The sequence below is a fragment of the Triturus cristatus genome, unplaced genomic scaffold (genome assembly GCF_964204655.1).
Source record: "Triturus cristatus unplaced genomic scaffold, aTriCri1.1 SCAFFOLD_160, whole genome shotgun sequence".
Taxonomy (NCBI): domain Eukaryota; kingdom Metazoa; phylum Chordata; class Amphibia; order Caudata; family Salamandridae; genus Triturus; species Triturus cristatus.
In genome coordinates this window covers 1918838-1936799 of record NW_028188469.1, presented here as the reverse complement: position 1 = coordinate 1936799, position 17962 = coordinate 1918838, and the positions used below count along the sequence as shown (strand labels likewise).

At 42.9% G+C, this 17962-nt stretch overlaps 1 long non-coding RNA gene across 4 annotated transcripts in view; it reads left to right on the top strand.

Moving 5' to 3' along the window:
- Positions 1-17962, top strand: part of LOC146768986 (uncharacterized) — a 107369-nt gene that overhangs the window by 55671 nt on the left and 33736 nt on the right. For 3 of the 4 annotated variants that reach the window (XR_014976536.1, XR_014976534.1, XR_014976537.1), the window contains one exon: positions 3180-6465. The exons of the other annotated variant lie outside the window; for it this stretch is intronic. This is a non-coding gene — a long non-coding RNA (uncharacterized LOC146768986). Of the gene's footprint in view, positions 1-3179; positions 6466-17962 lie in introns of those variants that run through there. 4 annotated transcript variants of the gene reach the window in all.

Here is a 17962-nt window from a genome sequence, read left to right as displayed (position 1 = left end):
CACACTTACCTCTACTGAAACTTACACATACTTAGTCTTTTAAACAATCACTTATAGAAACACATACTTATTCATACAGGAACTCTTTCAATCTCTCACTCTCACATATACTCACTTATATATACCAATAGTCACATCTACTAGTTTAAAACATATGTAGTTACTCATAAAGACACTATTGAGACAGTCATTCACTCACTAACACACCCATGCACACACTCATCCACCCATACAGTCCTGCACACATGCTGTCTTCAACACATACAAACAGTGAGTCACTCATTCATTCACCTATGCACTACGTAATACCCCCCCCACCGAACCATACAGACACTCAGACACTCATACTGATACTCAAAAAACCAACTAATAACCTAAATAGACACTCATGTAGCTACTCACCAACCCATGCAGCCACTTATACACAAAGTGAGACTGATAAAGATATTTACATATTTAAACATTACTTACTAAGCCATGTATTCACTAAGATACACTTAATCAGTCAGTTATACAATCAATTTTTCAAAAACAAATCCTCCATTTAGACACTTATATACCCATTTCTTCTTCCATCGACCTTGAGATATACATATATAAAACATATGTAATTTTCAGAAAAACACACATTCACTGGATGATGTAATGAGTGATGTCATCAGTGGTGTCATTTGAGATGTCATCAGTGATGTCATGAGTGATGTCACTGACCATGTCATGAGTGATGTATTATGTAACGTCATCAGCAGTGCATTGCGGGCGCGCGAGTTATAGTTAGCTGAACTAACTATAACGGGGGAATTTCAATGGTTTTGTACAAGTGAAAAGTTCAGCTAACTAGAACGCCCCTGAAACCTATGTTTTTTTCAGTGAATTTCTAAGGTTTTTTGAATGCTAATTCCAAACTATAACGTGCCTGAAACCTATGTTTTTTTCAGTGAATATATATACACACATGTAATTTTCGCAAATTAAAAGGTCTTGACTTACAGCAGACCAAAAACTGAAAATGGTGCGTGTCCTTTTATAGGTGTGCACATTTGTGGAGATAAATTAGCATGCCTTCAGAATGAGGCCAAAGAAGGCACATCATAACACCCTTTTTAGGTCTCGCTGAGTCAGCGCATGCGCTACTCTTCGAGACATCTAGTGTGTGGGTTTACAAAGTGCTGCCACAGGCTTTTGGTGGCCTAAAGCTTGCGTGCACGCAGCTGCCATCTGTCTGCCTCTGTTTTGTTGCTCGCGCAAACTCCCTCCCCCTCCCTCATCACAGAGCGCGTCTTTAAACTTTCAGCCCAGCCGCGCTTCAACTCCCTCCCTCTCCCCCCTCCCTCACCACTCCTTGGAGTCTGCAGTCTATGGAGGCAGTCTCCTCTCGTTCAATGAGCCCAGAGCTGAATCCCACATGCTCTGTTTGTATCACTTTTAAATTGCACATCGTCCTGCTCTTCATATTGCTGTATCTCCTTGTGATACATCTGGTTTTCACTTATTGATGAGACGCACTATCCGATAAGTTTGTATGCTAGACTCCAATGCTCGTGAATACCCCACCACCTTTTTCTGCTCTAACTGTTCATGCTGCCCTATTGGTTTTGCTGATTGTTGCCCAACTTGCCCTGCCAGTACTGTACCTTGTATTGATTCTATGCCTCTCCCTACAAAGGAGTTTTCTTTCAACTATGGTCGAGTAATGCATACTGCAGTGTCATTTTGTTACCTCTAATTTAGTTTATTAATCTTTTTAGACCTGCTAGGTATGGAAAGTTAAATATTCCTCAAAAGATAAGTTCAGATTCTTCATTTTGGTCAGAAAGTTTAGCTGTAGTAAAGTGGGTGAATTTCCGTGAAATCAATTCAGCTAGTTGGATGTCCACATTTCAGCGTGCATGTATGTCTGTAAGTCTTCCATACCTTTCTAAGGGGTGTTGCATGGAGATTATCTTTTCTGTGGCAAAGCTGCTGATTTCTGTCTCTATTCTGTTAAAGGTGCTGCAACAAATGGATCGTTTGTTTTGCACTTTATAAGTAATGCCTTTAGGGAGGAAGTGTCTTATTTTTAGTTTGGCCTACACAATACCAGTTTTCTGATTGTTACTTTGTTTAATATTTATTTAATTGCTGTTCCTGCACTAATGTCTTAGTAATTCTTAGTCTTGTCGGAAGAGCACGAGTTCCTTCCAGAACCCATCGACTATCTCTTTTTGTGACCATAAAGACATATTATCTACAATTGGTAATTATTAATTTTAATGGAATTAATATTTGGTGGCTACAATTTCATGCTTTGTGCAGATCTTTATCATTTCATGAACTTAGCCATCTGACAGTGTGGTTTGTGCAATTGGAATATTTGCAATTATTGAAGGTGTCTGATAAATCACGGTGTCGACCCTTTCTCAAAGGCTGCACTTTTTTTTTCTGCACTCATCCAACTCTCCTCAATTCTTTCAACGGTTTCTATCCTTGTTGTTTTATTGTTGTTGGAATAGAAACGGGAAACTTGAATCAGGTGAGAAAAAGCAACATAGAGCTGTGACTGAAGTACACTCAAAACAAGCATTGGCATAGCCAATAGGTCTCGCTTTTGGGACCTTATAAGTGTTTGCCCATGCAACAGTTGATGTTGTTGCACCAAGGATATTGTGCTGCATAACTAAATACTTACAAGGTCCCAAAAGCGAGACCTATTTGCTATGTCAATGCTTGTTTTCTGATGTTCGGCATTGGGAAAGCTTATATATCAAAAAGGTGAGACGTATTGACTTTGCAAAAAGCTCAGTCTTATATAATTTTTTAATGCCGTGTGATAATAGGAAGCATTCACTGGCTAAGAAGTGAGGCATCTTGTCACTATGGATTTAAAATTGTATTGTTATGGGGAGAGTATCTGACCCACTGAACAAGGAACCTTCTATGGTGTTTTGGTTACTCCTTGAGTCCACACTCCTTGCTAGAAGGGGATCACGGAAGGAGCATACGATCCTTCAGTGATCTCCTATCAAGGAGTGTGAACCCTTACTTTACCTATTGCTTCTCCACATTGTGAGTGTACTCTAAAATTTCTTCAGCGCACTTGTCTATATGGACAAACAAATGTTTCATGACATGCCGATATATTTTTGTGATGGACTCTGCATTTCAGCTTATTCTGTGTTTTGTTTTTCTTAATCTAACAGGTGAAAATGCAGTAATAAATGAAAACGGTAAAGGCATTAAACAAAGTAGTATACCTTAAAATAATGGAAGACTAGTGGCATGCCGAAGTAGTCTTCTACAGCATAAAACCCAGGCTGCCCAATGAGGTCTGTACTTGCCTCTTAGGCATCTAATGATATACATAGAAGACTTAAATACTGACATCCTGAAGCAAGTCTGATGAGGTGCTCATTACGAAAGAAGAGCTAACCTGGTAACAGAACAAACTGGAGAGAATCCGTATGAATATCTAGAATGTGACAAAACATTTATTAGGCAGAAAGAGCAAGTTTGGCATCAGAAACTTCATACTGGGGAAACACCATATTGATGGACTGACTGGAAAAGTGTTGTTTGCAATGGAAGACCTAGAGCAGCATCAGATCATCATTGTAGAGGAGAAACCATATATATGTACTGAATGTGACAAAGTGTTCCAAAAGGAGAAGAATCTAAAGCAGCATAAAAAAATCCACAACATGGAGAAACTGCATAAATGTTCTGAATGTGACAAAGTATTTACAACAAATGGAAACCTTAAGCGACATCAGAAAATCCACACTGGAGAGAGACCATATCAATGTACAGATTGTGACAGAGCATTTATAGCAAATGGAGAGCTGAAGCAACATCAGAAAGTCCACACTGGAGAAAGACCATTCATCTGCACTGAATGTGACAGGGCATTTATTAGAAAGTCACGTCTACTGCAACATCAGAAACTCCACACCGGAGAGAAACCCTATGAATGTACAGACTGCAACAAGGCATTTATTACAAGGCAAAGGTTAATACTACATCAGAAAGTCCACTCTGGGGAGAAACCGTATGCATGTTCTAAATGTGCCATGGCCTTTATTACCAATGGACACCTAACGCAACATCAGAGTGTCCACCTAGAGGAGAAACCCCATAAATGTACAGAATGTAATCAAGCGTTCCGAAGGAAGCAGAACCTAAAACTACATCAACAAATCCACACAAGTGAAAAACAATATGAATGTTCAGAATGTATTAAAGTGTTCGGAAGGAAGAAAAATCTAAAGCAGCATCAAAAAAAAGTCCACTCTGGTGAGAAACACTATGAATGTACAGAATGCAACATGGCGTTTATTACTTTGCGAAGGTTAACTCTGCACCAGAGAGTCCACACGGGGAGAAACCACATCACTGTATTGAATGTCGCGTGGCATTCGTAATAAATGGAAAATTGAAGCACCTTCTGAAAATCCACATGGAGAGAATTCCTATGCACGTGCAGAATGTAATAAAGTCTTCCGCAAGATGATTGAGCTAATGCAGCATCAACAGATCCACACTAGGGCGAAACCATATTGATGTGCAGAATGCGACAAAGGATATATTACAAAACTTAATGACAGAATGTTCATGCAGGAGAGAAACTATATAAATGTATTCATGACCATGCATTCATAAGAAATGGAGAGCTGAAGCGACATCAAAGGTCCACATTGAAGACTACACTGAATGTGGCAAGGCATTTATTGGCAATGAAGATTTAAAACGTCAAAATCCCCACTGGGGAAAATCTATACTAATGTGACAGTGTTCTTAATGAAGTAACTGTATGAATGTACAGATAGTGACAAGGCTTCTATCAGACGTGCACAGCAAATGTACTATCAAAGTCCACATGGGGAGAAACCTTATCGGTGCACTCCTGTGACAAAGCATTTTTTTTAAAAGCAACACACCACGACATCAAAGTTCACATGGGAGAGATTATATGAATGTACTGAATGCAACAAAGCATTTATTAGAAAGTCACAGCTAATGCACCACACAGGGGAAAAAAGTCATGGCACAAAGAACCATATCACAATAAATGTGTCAAGTCATTTTTCAAAAAAGGACTGAACATAACATCAAAGTCCACCATGGGGAGGAACCATATAACTGTACTGAATGTGACAATTCATTTATTGGCAGGGCACAGCTAATACAATGACAGTAAATCAACACAGAGGAGAAAATTATGAAAGTGAAGAATGCATATCACTGCACTCAATGTGGCAATGCATCCTTTACAAAGGCAAAGCTAATGCTACATCAGAAAGTCTTTACTAGTTGGACATAGGTTCTCTACACAGGAGCGACACCATAGCAGGCCTCAATTTACTCGCCCACTCGCTATGCATAGGAATATACTGAATTTGACAAATCAATCATTACAAAAGGACTATTCATGCAACATATGAAAATACACACTGGGAAGTAACCAAAGCAATAAATATGACTATGTACTGATCAGATTGTCCATATTGGCAGAAACAACTTTTTCTTGCAACGCAGGAGGAACCTAATGTGTCTCCATGCATTCCAGGGAGAAACTATATCCGTCTTCAGTGTGACAAGACATTCATTACTAATGCTTGATCAGAAATTATACGTTGGGGAGAAGCTATTCGATTATTATAAACGTGAAAGGCATCAAAAGGCCACCTGGGTTTCAGATGCACTGATTGTGAAGTCTTCGGTTGTTACGTCAAATATTCCACACAAGTACATAGATATTGGGGGAGGAAATACCTAACCAAAATGTGGAACAAAGAAACAGAAATAGTAGCATTTATCAGGAGTGCCTAAGGATTAGTCAAGAAAAAGTCCCAAGACAGCTTACCCCGTTCCCATAAAAGTGAAAATATGCAGACTACAGAGAGCATCAAAGTTTGGCAGAATACAAATGTTACAGAAAGCAAGAGCTAGATTTCTTTCACTGTTCCCAGCCTACTATGGTGTAAGGACTATTTTAGCTACCAAGTGATAAAACCTGGCCCTGCCTATTTTACTCAGTTATGTTGGTTTGTTCTGCAAGGCCTTCTAGGGCTCTCATCCACAGTTATGGGGACGTTTGTGATAATAAAATGCAGAGTTTGTTATCTAGTTATCTTGTGTTCATGCTGTTTATCTTTGACCTTTAGTTTCTTTCATTAACAATGCTGCCCGAGAGAGGACAAGTGGAGTTTTGGGGTCTGTTGAAAGTCAGATGCCACTGGCCTTAGAGGTTTGTAGCCCACGAAGTATGTGTTTGGTTTATGTTTTCATGCGGGACTAGAGCTCCCAGCAATTGTGTAAGATATTGCAGGACAGCTAGCTGGACAAATCGTGAATAAGAGGCTTCTACTTAGAGCAGTGATTACAGTCTCCTATATCACGTTTAGGCAACAATTGTAATATTTCTACTTCTGTACAGTGTATTTTTTTAACCCGCCAAACTGTAATAAAATGAACTGCTAAAAGTACCAACTGCAAGCCTAGATGTTTGAACACTAAACTTTCTTATACCGCACAGTATATTTAATTATTTACTTTTCTAAAGTGCTCTAATGTCCATTCAGGCTATGCCTGCGCAATAGAAAAAAACGAACTTGTTTGCCTGAATAGGGAAAGACAAAGCAACGTTTTTCTCTCTCTCAACGAGACTTCTTCCAAAAGGATATGCTCTGAGGCCATCATTGGGGAAAAATGGGAGGATGTTAATTAGGAGACTCAAACTGAGGATTTATAATTAAGGGCTATGGAGAGGGACATGTAATGTTAGCAGTGTGTATCCCACCCCTTAGTCTCATAAAATTTGAGCACATGGTCGATCAATCAGGATTTGTATATCATGCCTGCGTCACCCTTGAAGGTCTTCGAAGCCCTGCGGGATCTCGCTGTCTGTAGCTATTGGTTAACCATTCAGGTCTTGAGGTCCTTCCTGAACTGCTGGAGCGATGGGGAGGCTTGCAGGGGGAGGTTGTTCCAGGTCTTTGCCACCAGGTGGGAGAAGGAGTGGCCTCTGCTGTTTGCCTGGCAAATGCCATAGGTGGCTGCTAGGGACAGGGATCCGGTACGGAGTGCTCTGGTAGGTTGGTGGAAATTCACTTGTTTGTTGAGGTACGCTGGCCCTTTGTTGAATAGTCCTTGGTAAGTGTGAGCATCTTGAACTGGCATCTCTTCGCGATCTGGTCGATGGATCCCTTTAGTTTGTCCATTGTGGGTGAATGGTCTAGTACCCCTTGGTGTCTTGCAATGATGTGGATGTGGCCAAAATTAATTCAATCCCGATCTTTTCTATAATTATTTGTTTATTCTTATTTAGAGGTTTTTTTTAAGCGCAAACATGACCCAAAAGAATCAGAGCACTATACATCGGTACAGATTGTGTTGGTTACATATAGAAGTGCAATACAGATTTTAAACCATCAACACTACGTGAGAGAGCCATTGTATCAATTTTATCAACTCCTTGCCCGTGTACTTAGATTGAAGTGGTATACTATGTTGCTGCTGGTTGTGGTGACTGGATAACACATCTAGTGATGACCTCTTTACAAAGCTGGCTCATGGTCACCAAGGAGCTTGACAAAACCCTTTTCCTGTTCCAGAGCCTTCTATAATAAACTATCATGACAAATGCAACAGCTCTACCAAATTCCCATCCTAACTGGTCCCCAACTAGGCTCCTGCTTTCTAACAAGGATGGAAAGCATAATATTACTGAACTGGGCCCATTGGGTGATCGAAGAGCCACAGTGGGGAGAATACGAAGATAAATCCTCAGTCCTTGAATTGACACAGAAGGGGGGCAATTAATAGGTAATTGTTCCACCATCCTGAAGACGTTGATATTTGGATGGAGTCTTAAAAAAACTGGAAACTTCTTTTCATTTGTTTATGGAAAACAAACTGTTAATTCCACAGTGAGCAGGACTTGCTCTTGTGCTTTAAAGATTGTAAAAGAGGGAGGTACTTTGTGTGTGACTTAGAAAAGGTCTCCCCTCGCCGACAATTAAACAACTACTAATCCTTGAATAACCACCCACAGTCTCAAAACCAGTTACATCTCATCGATATGCAAAAAGAACAGGCTTCAAACACTCCTGCTATAACAAACACTGCAGAGCATCACATGAGCCTGGGCAGCAGTGTGATTGATGCCAGTTTAGCCACCCCAAGGCTAGAATGTAATGGTCTTGTGAAATGCGGGTAGGGCTTTGTTGTGAGAGGTTTGTGTGACTATTACTAGAACACAGGCATGTGGCACAGGGTTTTGATGTCAGAAATACTTCTGTCCAGACAGATACGCTTAGAGGAAAGAGGGATTCAAAACTGCAGAGACAACACATATGAATGGCGCAAGTCTCAGATGTAAGATTTGGTTGCTAGCCTGGAATGTGAGAGGGGTAAATGACTCCCACAAGGCTCAACTGGTGATCACATACCTCAATAGACAGAAGGTGGCTGTCACATTAATTCAGGACACTCGTGCTGTTTATGTGGGAGTTAATCATTTTGCCAAAAGCTGGAGCTCGTGCCTCTATTTCTCTTTCTTGTCCTCTTTTGTTAGTTGTGTGGCAATATTGGTCAAAAGAGGTTTGTGGTTCAGGCCTCTATACATGTTTTGTGATGGAGAGGGCTGGTGCGTGGATGTGCAGGAGTTGCTGGGTTCAAGAAGTATGGCCTCAAATTTCGAGAACCCCATTTGTTTTTTAGTTTTTGTTTTTTTAAACTAAAGTTAGAAACAGACTCGTGATCTCTTCCCCTCCCTCTGTAATATGTGAAAAATACAGTAATGCTGCAAGTTGATTTGGATAGCACTGACCGCGTGTCCAGCTGACTCACCCTAGCTCTGGAACATCTGACATATCATGCACCAGTACAAACTGCTAGACTTGTAACATATTGAATGCCCTAATTCTGCAGTGTTTACATTCCATTTCATAGTACATGAAATATCTTCCAGGATTGATTACTGGTTAGGATCTAGAGATGGGATGGGCTAGGTTGAAACTATAACACATTTACCTAGGACTTTGTCTGATCATTCTCTGGTTCTGATGGCTTTGAACATCGTCAGCGATGTGGTGGATATATAGAATGGCTGCTACCATCTAAGCTGTCGGACCCAGCCTTTAAACCGAAACCCACCAAGCAGTTTTATCCCACCTCACAGTAAATCCGGTCTTGGTTGCTTTGGGAAACGTTTGAAGCCGTTATTAGGGATTCATGCATATCTAAAGTCACAGGATATTAAGATCATTGACAATGTTTCGCCCAGAGCAGGCGATATCATTGATAGAGTGAGAATATGTGAGTACTTGAGCCCAACCAACACTAGCTATATTAAACCTAAAAAGGCTGGATTTCTGTGGCGCTGTGGACAGAGAGGATAAATTCCTAGATTAGCATACTGCTGCCCGGTGGTGTGGGGGGGCACCTGTGCTGTACACTCCCTGTGTGATTCGACCAGCATGGTTGGCTTCAGACATAGTTGCAATGGAAACCTGGGATGGCGCGTATAGCACCCTAACCCCCGTCCCCCTTGAGAGGCTACAGGAATTTAGAGATTTTTATGCAGAACTTTACACTGCCAAGGCGAGCATTCCTGCCCAGGGTATATGTATGTATCTGGATTGGGTGACCCAGGAATGGCTTAAACTGTTTAAAGGGAGCCACTGATCAAGAGATTAAGTCTGTGATAAAAATCAATAAAGTATGCACCAGAACTTTCCTCATTTTTACTGGAAGTGTTCAATGAGAAGCCATTGTGATTGCATTATTAAAACGATATAAGCCACCACATAGGTGTGATCATCCTGCCCATTGTCACAAAAAATATTTTACAAAATGCTAGCTAAAATTATTGCAAAAAGGTTACTTCCCCTTCTGCCTTGTCTGGTGCTGCCAGAACAGTCTGATATCATTCCGGGGCGATCAACCGCAGATAACCTGAACATACTTGTGGTATTTGCCAAATAAATCCAGATATTGAGGCAGTCGCCAAAGCTTTTGATTCCTTAGAATGGTCAATCTTACTCTCACCAATAGAAACGATGGGAGTGGTTAATGCTGTGCTCAAATGGATCACTCTACTATACACCACCTTAAGACAAGAATAAAGGTCAACGATTTATTGTGTTCTCAAATTTCGATATAGAGGAACACCAGGCAAGGCTGTCCTCTCTTCTATCCTTTTTGCCCTAGCTGTAAAGCCATTTGCTAGCCTTCTTTCACCACAGAGACCTAAAATTAGGTGTGCGTAGGGTCGTTCTCTTGATGTATGCAGATTACATTCTGCGGTGCTTAAGGACCTTGCTTGTAATCTTCATCCTATAACTACTGAAATAACTATTAGGGGAATGGTCTGGATTAAAAATCAATAGATCCAAGTCTGCAATGATGTCCCTAACCAGGTGGACAACTAACTCTGAGTTGCAGGTACCACTGAGGTGGCAATTGGAACCTGTAAGATGCCCGTGAGACGGGTGTCATTGGGATTCGTCCATATTAATTAGTGATAACTATGGGAAGTGCATGACCAAAGTAATAAATGGATAGATGGATCAAAGTGCTGATATCAGTGACGGGGACTTACCTTATGAAAATGTTGCTTCTCCCTTAACTGTTCTACCTATTTCATAATATCCAGGTCCCACTAAATAAAGCTGGATCTGGGTATTCTCAGCTGATAAAAATCTCTGTGGGGGAGGAGGATATCCCTGAATAGTGTGGAGCAAGATGCAATTGCCCACACTGCCCACATTCTCGCACCATAATTGTGCACCCACCGCTGCTTTAGCGGGCCGAATCTGTAGTTCTTCGTGTCTTGCCGCCATCTTGGGGGTAGCTGGGGAGGTCTTGTGGCGCCATAGTGCTGAGCGCTCTAGTGCTCAGGCGGACGGTGAGTGGAGACTGTACTTAAACCTCCCATGTGTTCGCGCAGCGGTAGTGCCTGACTAGTGTCTGAGTCGGGCCCGTCTGCGCTCGTCAGCGCGAAGGAGGCGTAGAGGCGGGAAGCGCTGTGCGAGTCAACATCCATGATACACCGATATAGGTATGTCGAGTATATTCTCGCCACCCTCCATTGTGTCTCATTCACATTGTCATGAGGCCTCAAACCCTGACAATCAGTCTGATCCTGTATGTTGTGGTCAGGGTAAATCTATCTTAACTTCAGAGCCTATTAGTAAGGCTTTCTCTGATTCCCCTGTATTACGGGGTGGATTAATTAATGCCCGTTCGCTTTGTAAAAACTCCCAGAGTATACATGATCTTATCATGGAAACCGATCTTGATTGGCTTTTGGTCACAGAAACATGGCTTAAACCGTGGTCCAATCCCGATTTAGCCATAGCCCTCCCGCAGAGTTTTTCTATTCAGCGATTGGACAGAGTTGAACAACGGGGAGGAGGCCTGGCTATTATCTATCGCATTTCTTTAAAATGTTCCACCCACGAACTGTCGGATATTAAAGGAGCAGAGGCGTTAGCTTTTTCTTTGGGCATTCATGACTCATTTACCTTCTCGGGTGCCCTCATCTATCGCCCTCCAGGATCCCCAACGGAGTTTCTGGAAACAGTCGGAGATGTACTGAGCGATTTAGCGCTCAGATTCTCCAACTTTACAATATTGGGTGATTTAAACCTGCACCTAGACTCCCTTAAAGAACCAGGAGTTGGTTGCTTTATGGATATCATCAATGTTCTTGGACTCACTCTTTTGAATCATGAACACACACATTTAGCAGGACATTTATTGGATTGTATTTGTTCAAATTCTACTAGGCTCACAGTTAAATCCCCCTGCCCTCAGATCTGGTCCGATCATTTTTTTATCCCATTTCATATCTCACTAAATCATAAAACTACGGCCACTACTACAAAAAAAATAAAAAGTCCTGATGGAAATCTCAAACCTAACTGGAAGAATCTAGCTAGTAGACCTGACATCATAGACATACTAAAAACAAGTATACCAGTGTTAACAGGTAATACCTCTGCGGATAATCAAATCCTCTGTGACTGGATAGTCATGGCGGGTGATTTGTTAGGACCAATTGGTAATAAGAATTCGAATCCTATTAAGACCAAAAAGAATGCCCCCTGGTTCTCATTGGCTCTGAAAATAGAGTTGAGAGAAGTGAGAGTACTGGAACAGAGGTGGCGCAGGAATTATGAGGTTACTGCCCGTGATGTCTATAAATGGGCTAGAAGGAAATACCATGCAGGAATAAAGTCAGCTAAGAAAGCTCACTATCTACAGGCTATCTCCATGGCGGGTCATGGGCAGAAAGAAATTTTTAAGATAGTAAAGGATTTTATGAATCCATTGGCTCTTTCGCAGGAGATTCCTTCGTCCCAAAATCTCTGCAATGCAATATCTGATTATTTTGAAGATAAGATCCTTGATATTGTGAAGACTTTTCCTCCAGTGCCCCTTATGTCGGGAGCTGTTGAAAGGACAGAGGGGGAGAAGTTCTTAACCTGTCTGGAAAGATTTGCCCCTGTTTCCCTTGAAGATACCTTCAAAGCTATTCTTGCCAGTAAATCCGGATCCCCTTTTGATCCTTGCCCCCCTCTGGTCTTGCAGACCTTAGTAGTGGCGATTAACCCCATCATCAATAGTATTATTAACTCGTCACTAGCTACGGCAGACATTCCTAACGTGTGGAAGCTTGCAGCCGTTAGGCATCTCCAGAAAAAGGCACTAGCCGATCCAACCACCCTCTCCAACCTGCGCCCTATTTCCCTCTTCCGGTGATGTTCAAACTGACAGAGAAGTTTGTTAATAATCAACTTACGAGCTTCTTGGAAGAGAATAACATCTTACATCCTAACCAGTCAGGGTTCAGGTCAAAACATTCTACCGAGTCTGCCCTACTGTTCACAGCAGAGTCCCTACGAATGGCCATCGACCAGGGAAAGAAGGCTGTTTTAATCCTACTTGACCTGTCGGCAGCCTTCGATACGGTTTCACATAACATCTTAGTGGACCGGTTGGCTGCCGCAGGAGTAGGTGGGGAGGCTTTGGCATGGCTCAGAAATTTTCTTAGCAATAGACGCCAAGTCACTGTGCTGGGTCAATACCAATCTGAAGCTAAAGTCGTCAGCTCCGGGGTCCCTCAGGGATCGAGTCTAAGCCCTATACTTTTTAATCTGTATATGGTCCCCTTGGTAAAACTGATCGCATCATTCCAGATCAGTACAATATCTTATGCTGACGACACTCAGCTTATCCTGGTGCTGGATAGGAAACGGCCTGGCGCCGAGGAAAATCTTAAGGCGTGCTTAACGGCAACATTTAAATGGATGACCAACAATCATCTAAAATGTAATGCCGGAAAGACAGAAATCTTGCCGTTTGGAAACCAAAATCTGTTTTCCCCAACGATTTGTTGGCCTGATGACGCAGAAGCCCCGCCAAACACCATTACATTTGCTCGAAACCTGGGCATTAAGTTTGATAACCAACTGTCCTTTAAACATCAAGCGGTTGCCGTAGCTGGCACGTGCTTTCATATAATAAAAGCCTTAAGGAAGTTCTTTGATCTTCTTCCGTTGCCAGCTAGAAAAACGGTTGCAGCCGCCTTAATAACTTCCAGGTTGGACTATTGTAATGGCTTGTATGCTGGAGCTAATAAGTCCGTACTCCATAGATTACAGATGGTCCAACATGCAGCGGCCCGCTTAGTACTACGTTGGCCTCGCAAGTCATCAGCCTCAGCGGCACTTAATGCGCTCCATTGGTTACCAATTGGCAAAAGGATCCTTTTTAAGATTCTGCTAATCACCTTTAGTGCATTTCAACAACCAGGTCCAAAATACCTCTGTAACGGCTTTAGACGATACTATCCGACACGTTGCCTAAGGTCTGGAGGCCAGAACTTGCTTACAATCCCCAGATATAAGTTAGCAACAAAAGGGGGTAAATCTCTTTTTGTACTGGGCTCTAAGGCTTGGAACAAGCTTCCGCCCTTTTTACGATTACTGTCTCATGAAACCCAGTTTAGGAAAGCATTGAAAACATGGGTGTTTTCTCTGACCGAAGCGGCCTGTAGAGCACTGGTGTAATGTGTAGTGTAAAGTGTAAACTGTCTTCTTCCCCTCCAACCCCTCCATCTGGGTTGGTTGAGCGCCAAGATACTCCTTGGAGTGATAGGAGCGCTATATAAATGTTCCTTACATTACATTACATTACAATTGCCATACAATCATTGGGGATTTGAACTCCCAACTTTGAAGTATATTACCTTAAGGTCCAGGCACAGTTTGTCCATTACTGCTTCCTCAACACTAGCAACCACCATGCTGTGACATTGAGCAGAACTTGCAGCCCCGGTTTCACTTAGTACTGGTCTGGGGCTGAAGGTCATGCACCCATGTGGTGAAAGTCCAAACGGTAAGATGTACCTGCTGTGCATGGGATAGGCTGGCTAAACTGGGGGGAAAGATGGGCCAAACTTCCCTCTGCTTCATAACTGTAGATGAGAATTAACTAGCCCTGGGGTGATTAGCTGCGTAGCTCTAAATCCTGGTTCATCAGCTCAGTGCTTCTCCTGTTGATCATCAAATTCCTTTCTCCTGGGATTCCTTATTCCTCTGGATTCAGCTCCAGTGACTACTGAAGTTTTTTTTCGTTCTTGTGACTTTTTCCTTCTTGGGGACTGATTCTGAAAGGCACCAGTTGACCAGTGAGACTGATATCTTCTGACGGCATGGTGGTTACTGAAAAGGGTGGCCCAGATCTCACACAACCCTGGTGGAAGGAGGATTCTAAGATCCAGCTTCCAGGCCCTGAGCCGATTCAGGTGTTGCATAGAGTGATGCTCCTCAAAGCAGAATGGTCTGCTTTCTGGAGAACCCACAAAAGAGACACAAATAGGTGGGGCTACTGCACCTGACTGACATCAGTTAATCAAAGGCATAATCTGGAAAATACCAATAGGCAGGTATCACCGAAGGGCTTTCTCACCTTTCACAAGAGTCTGCAGTCCCACCCCTCACTCCTACCATCCACCAAACGGCAGTGCTCTAAAAGACTAATGAGCAGCTCCTTACTAACTAAAAGGGTTCCTCGACTAACTAAAGGAGCCCTGTTTCCGCTCCCCTCACTAAATATTCAAGATCTATTTTGTAGTCGGAGGGTTGGGTCTTCATATAAGGGTCATACAGGTAGGAGGTATCTTTATTTCACGTTTGGTCCTTATGTTGTAGGAACAACAAGAGGGTTCTTTCGGGGCCCCATCCTCCCAACTGTCCTTATATCCTAGCTTCCACTCAACACCACTGTAACAAAATGCCTCTTTTTGTATTGTTCCCCTCCCCCCCCAGGTTTTGGACAGGTACTACTGTTTTTTTGACTGAGAGTGCACTGAGGCCTGCTAACTAGACCTCCTTGCCAGTGCCCCAAACTCCAGATAAGATGCATTTTGTAAAGCCCTCGAATGCCGTGGCGTCTTGGCGCTGAAAGTGTGAAGAGGATTTGTGCCGTTTACACCGGTGACTTAGTTAGGGGGGAACATGATTTTAGCAATTTCCTAAAAAGCTGCCTGTTGGATTGTAGTCTCATAGCGATAGACATCTGATTCCACAGTTTGGCTGCACAGTGTGATAGACTCCTAACTCTCCATCTTGCTCTGCAAATTTTGTAGATATGAATGAGACCCATATTTGTGGATCTGAGATTTCTGGTGGGAGTGTACCATGAGAACAATTTTCGGATATCAACCGAACCACCTCCATATTATGCCCTGTGCACCAAACAGAGGGCATTAAATTCTACTTGTTGCTGGATAGGGAGCCATTGTAGTGACCTTATGCCTGCAGAGGTGGAATGTCCTTTAGGAATGTTTAATAACAATCGTGCAGCAGCATTTTGTAACAATTGTAATTTCGTCCTCTGTGCCTTGTCAATGCCCATTAAAAGTGCATTGAAGTAGTCTATTTTAGAAAGAATAAGAGCTACTACCACTGTTTTCCTGAGTTCCTAAGGAATAAAGGGGAACATCTTCCGTAAGGTCTTCAGTAAAAAGAAGCAGGAAGAGGTTAGACGATTGATCTGGGCTGCGAAATTAAGCTGATCATCAAAGATCACTCCTAGGGTCTTGGCCTTAGCTGTTGGACGGGGACATTCACCAGCCTCAATTGGCCACCAGATTTGATTCCACAGGGATTGGCCCTTGTCGAACTCCACTACCTCTGTTTTATTGGTGTTGATCTTAAGAAAATTTTGACTCATCCAGCTCATGATTTTCGTGAGGCAGGCATGAAAGCTAATGGCGGTGGTCTCTGGCTGTTTGGATACGGATTTGACAAGCTGTAAATCGTCTGCATAAGAGACCAAAGTAAAGCCATGCTCTCTGACAAGTCTGGCCAGTGGAGTAACATAGATATTAGTCATTGACGAGGCTGACCCCTGCGGCACTCTGCACGGAAGATGAAATGTGTCGAATTGTAGATTTTCCAAGTGTATGCTCTGCTCCCTAGAGGCTAGAAAGGAAGAGAGAAGGGCCAGAGCCTCAAAATGTGTTTGTCGAATTGGCTTGTATCGAATTTGCATAAATTAGCTTACCTGTAAGTTCCTAGTATATGGCACTCAGGGCATGTAATTTAGAGAGTCAACCCAGAGATTGCAGCACTGGTTGTGCCACTGTGGGTGTGATTCAATTAAAGCGAGTACTAGTTCACCATTGCAGACTGGAGGAGCAGTTTTAAACTGCTGGCCCGACTTTTGCCATTAAAGCAATGGCAAAGCCAAGTCTCGGCCTGTACTATGTGCAAGTCCGCTCCATGGCAGGTCTAGCGAGCCCTAAAGCAGGCTGCAGCGTATTTGATGGGTAGAACATGTATTTTCCATGTTCAGACAGTAAAAATGTGAACTTGTCGTTTTTACTCTGGAAAGTCTTGGTCGTCCAAATGGTGAGTTCAGAGTTACATGTTCACCTTTCAGCTGTGCTGACCTGGGAACTGTGTGACACAAGTTGATACTCCAAGGTATCAAACAACTCATTACATTAAGCTAGATTTGATTCTCAAGTGGAAATTAATGTAAGCACTTGTGGTGTGCTACTTTTACAGAGTTGCCACTGTTGCTTTTAATTCCCTATGACCTTAACGGTTGCACATCGGTCGCGGAGTCAGCTTTCTAGTCTCTTAGGGAGACATGTTAACAACTCCCAGGAAAGAATACAATAAGGGCCTGCACTGGTGTTTTCTCCCTCCTGCAGGAAGCCACACTGGTGTTGGCCCAAAAGGCGAGCTTTAATGGAGAAACTGCCCTTTGGACAAATGGAAAACACTTGCGAGAGAGGCTGCTGTATTGCCTGGTTAGACAGGCTGGCAATAGGGACAGGTAAGGGGCAACCAGTTGCTAAACCAGTTTTTCAGGGGCGTGTAGCCCCCTTGCTACCCAAACCACTGGGGTGGGCCAAGGAGATCTGGGTGCCAAGAAAGGAGCTCTGCCATATTGGGAGTGGGCAGAATGGTGCACCAAGTTTCTGGCAAAGAGAGGATACACTGATGCGGACTGCACCTGCTGCACTTTATGTCTAGCAAAGGAGACCGGACCGAGCCTGCTGTGTCCAGCGTTTAGAGAACTTGTTTTCTGAACCTCGCCTAAGCAAGAGACTCCAAGGGTCAGCTGGCTGACCTGTTCATAGCACAGGGACACAACAGCTGAAGAAGTCTGCTAAGGGTGAGTGGTATCCCAGATCGCTACTCCTCATCACCCTGCAGGACCAAGAGTCAACTGTCTGAAGTTTCCGCTAAGTCTGCTGGACCCAGGAGAGTTATCTTGGCAACCCAGAAGCCAAGCTACAGCCCAGAGAAGGATGTGGCTCTGACTCACTGGACAACTAGCAGTTCAGTGGCAACTGGACTTCTGCCAGACCCGAGAAGACCTTGAGGGATGTCGACCCCTGTGGCCAGGATCACCTCATCAAGCCCATTGACTGAGGAGCAGCTGCAGAAAGACCTCCTTC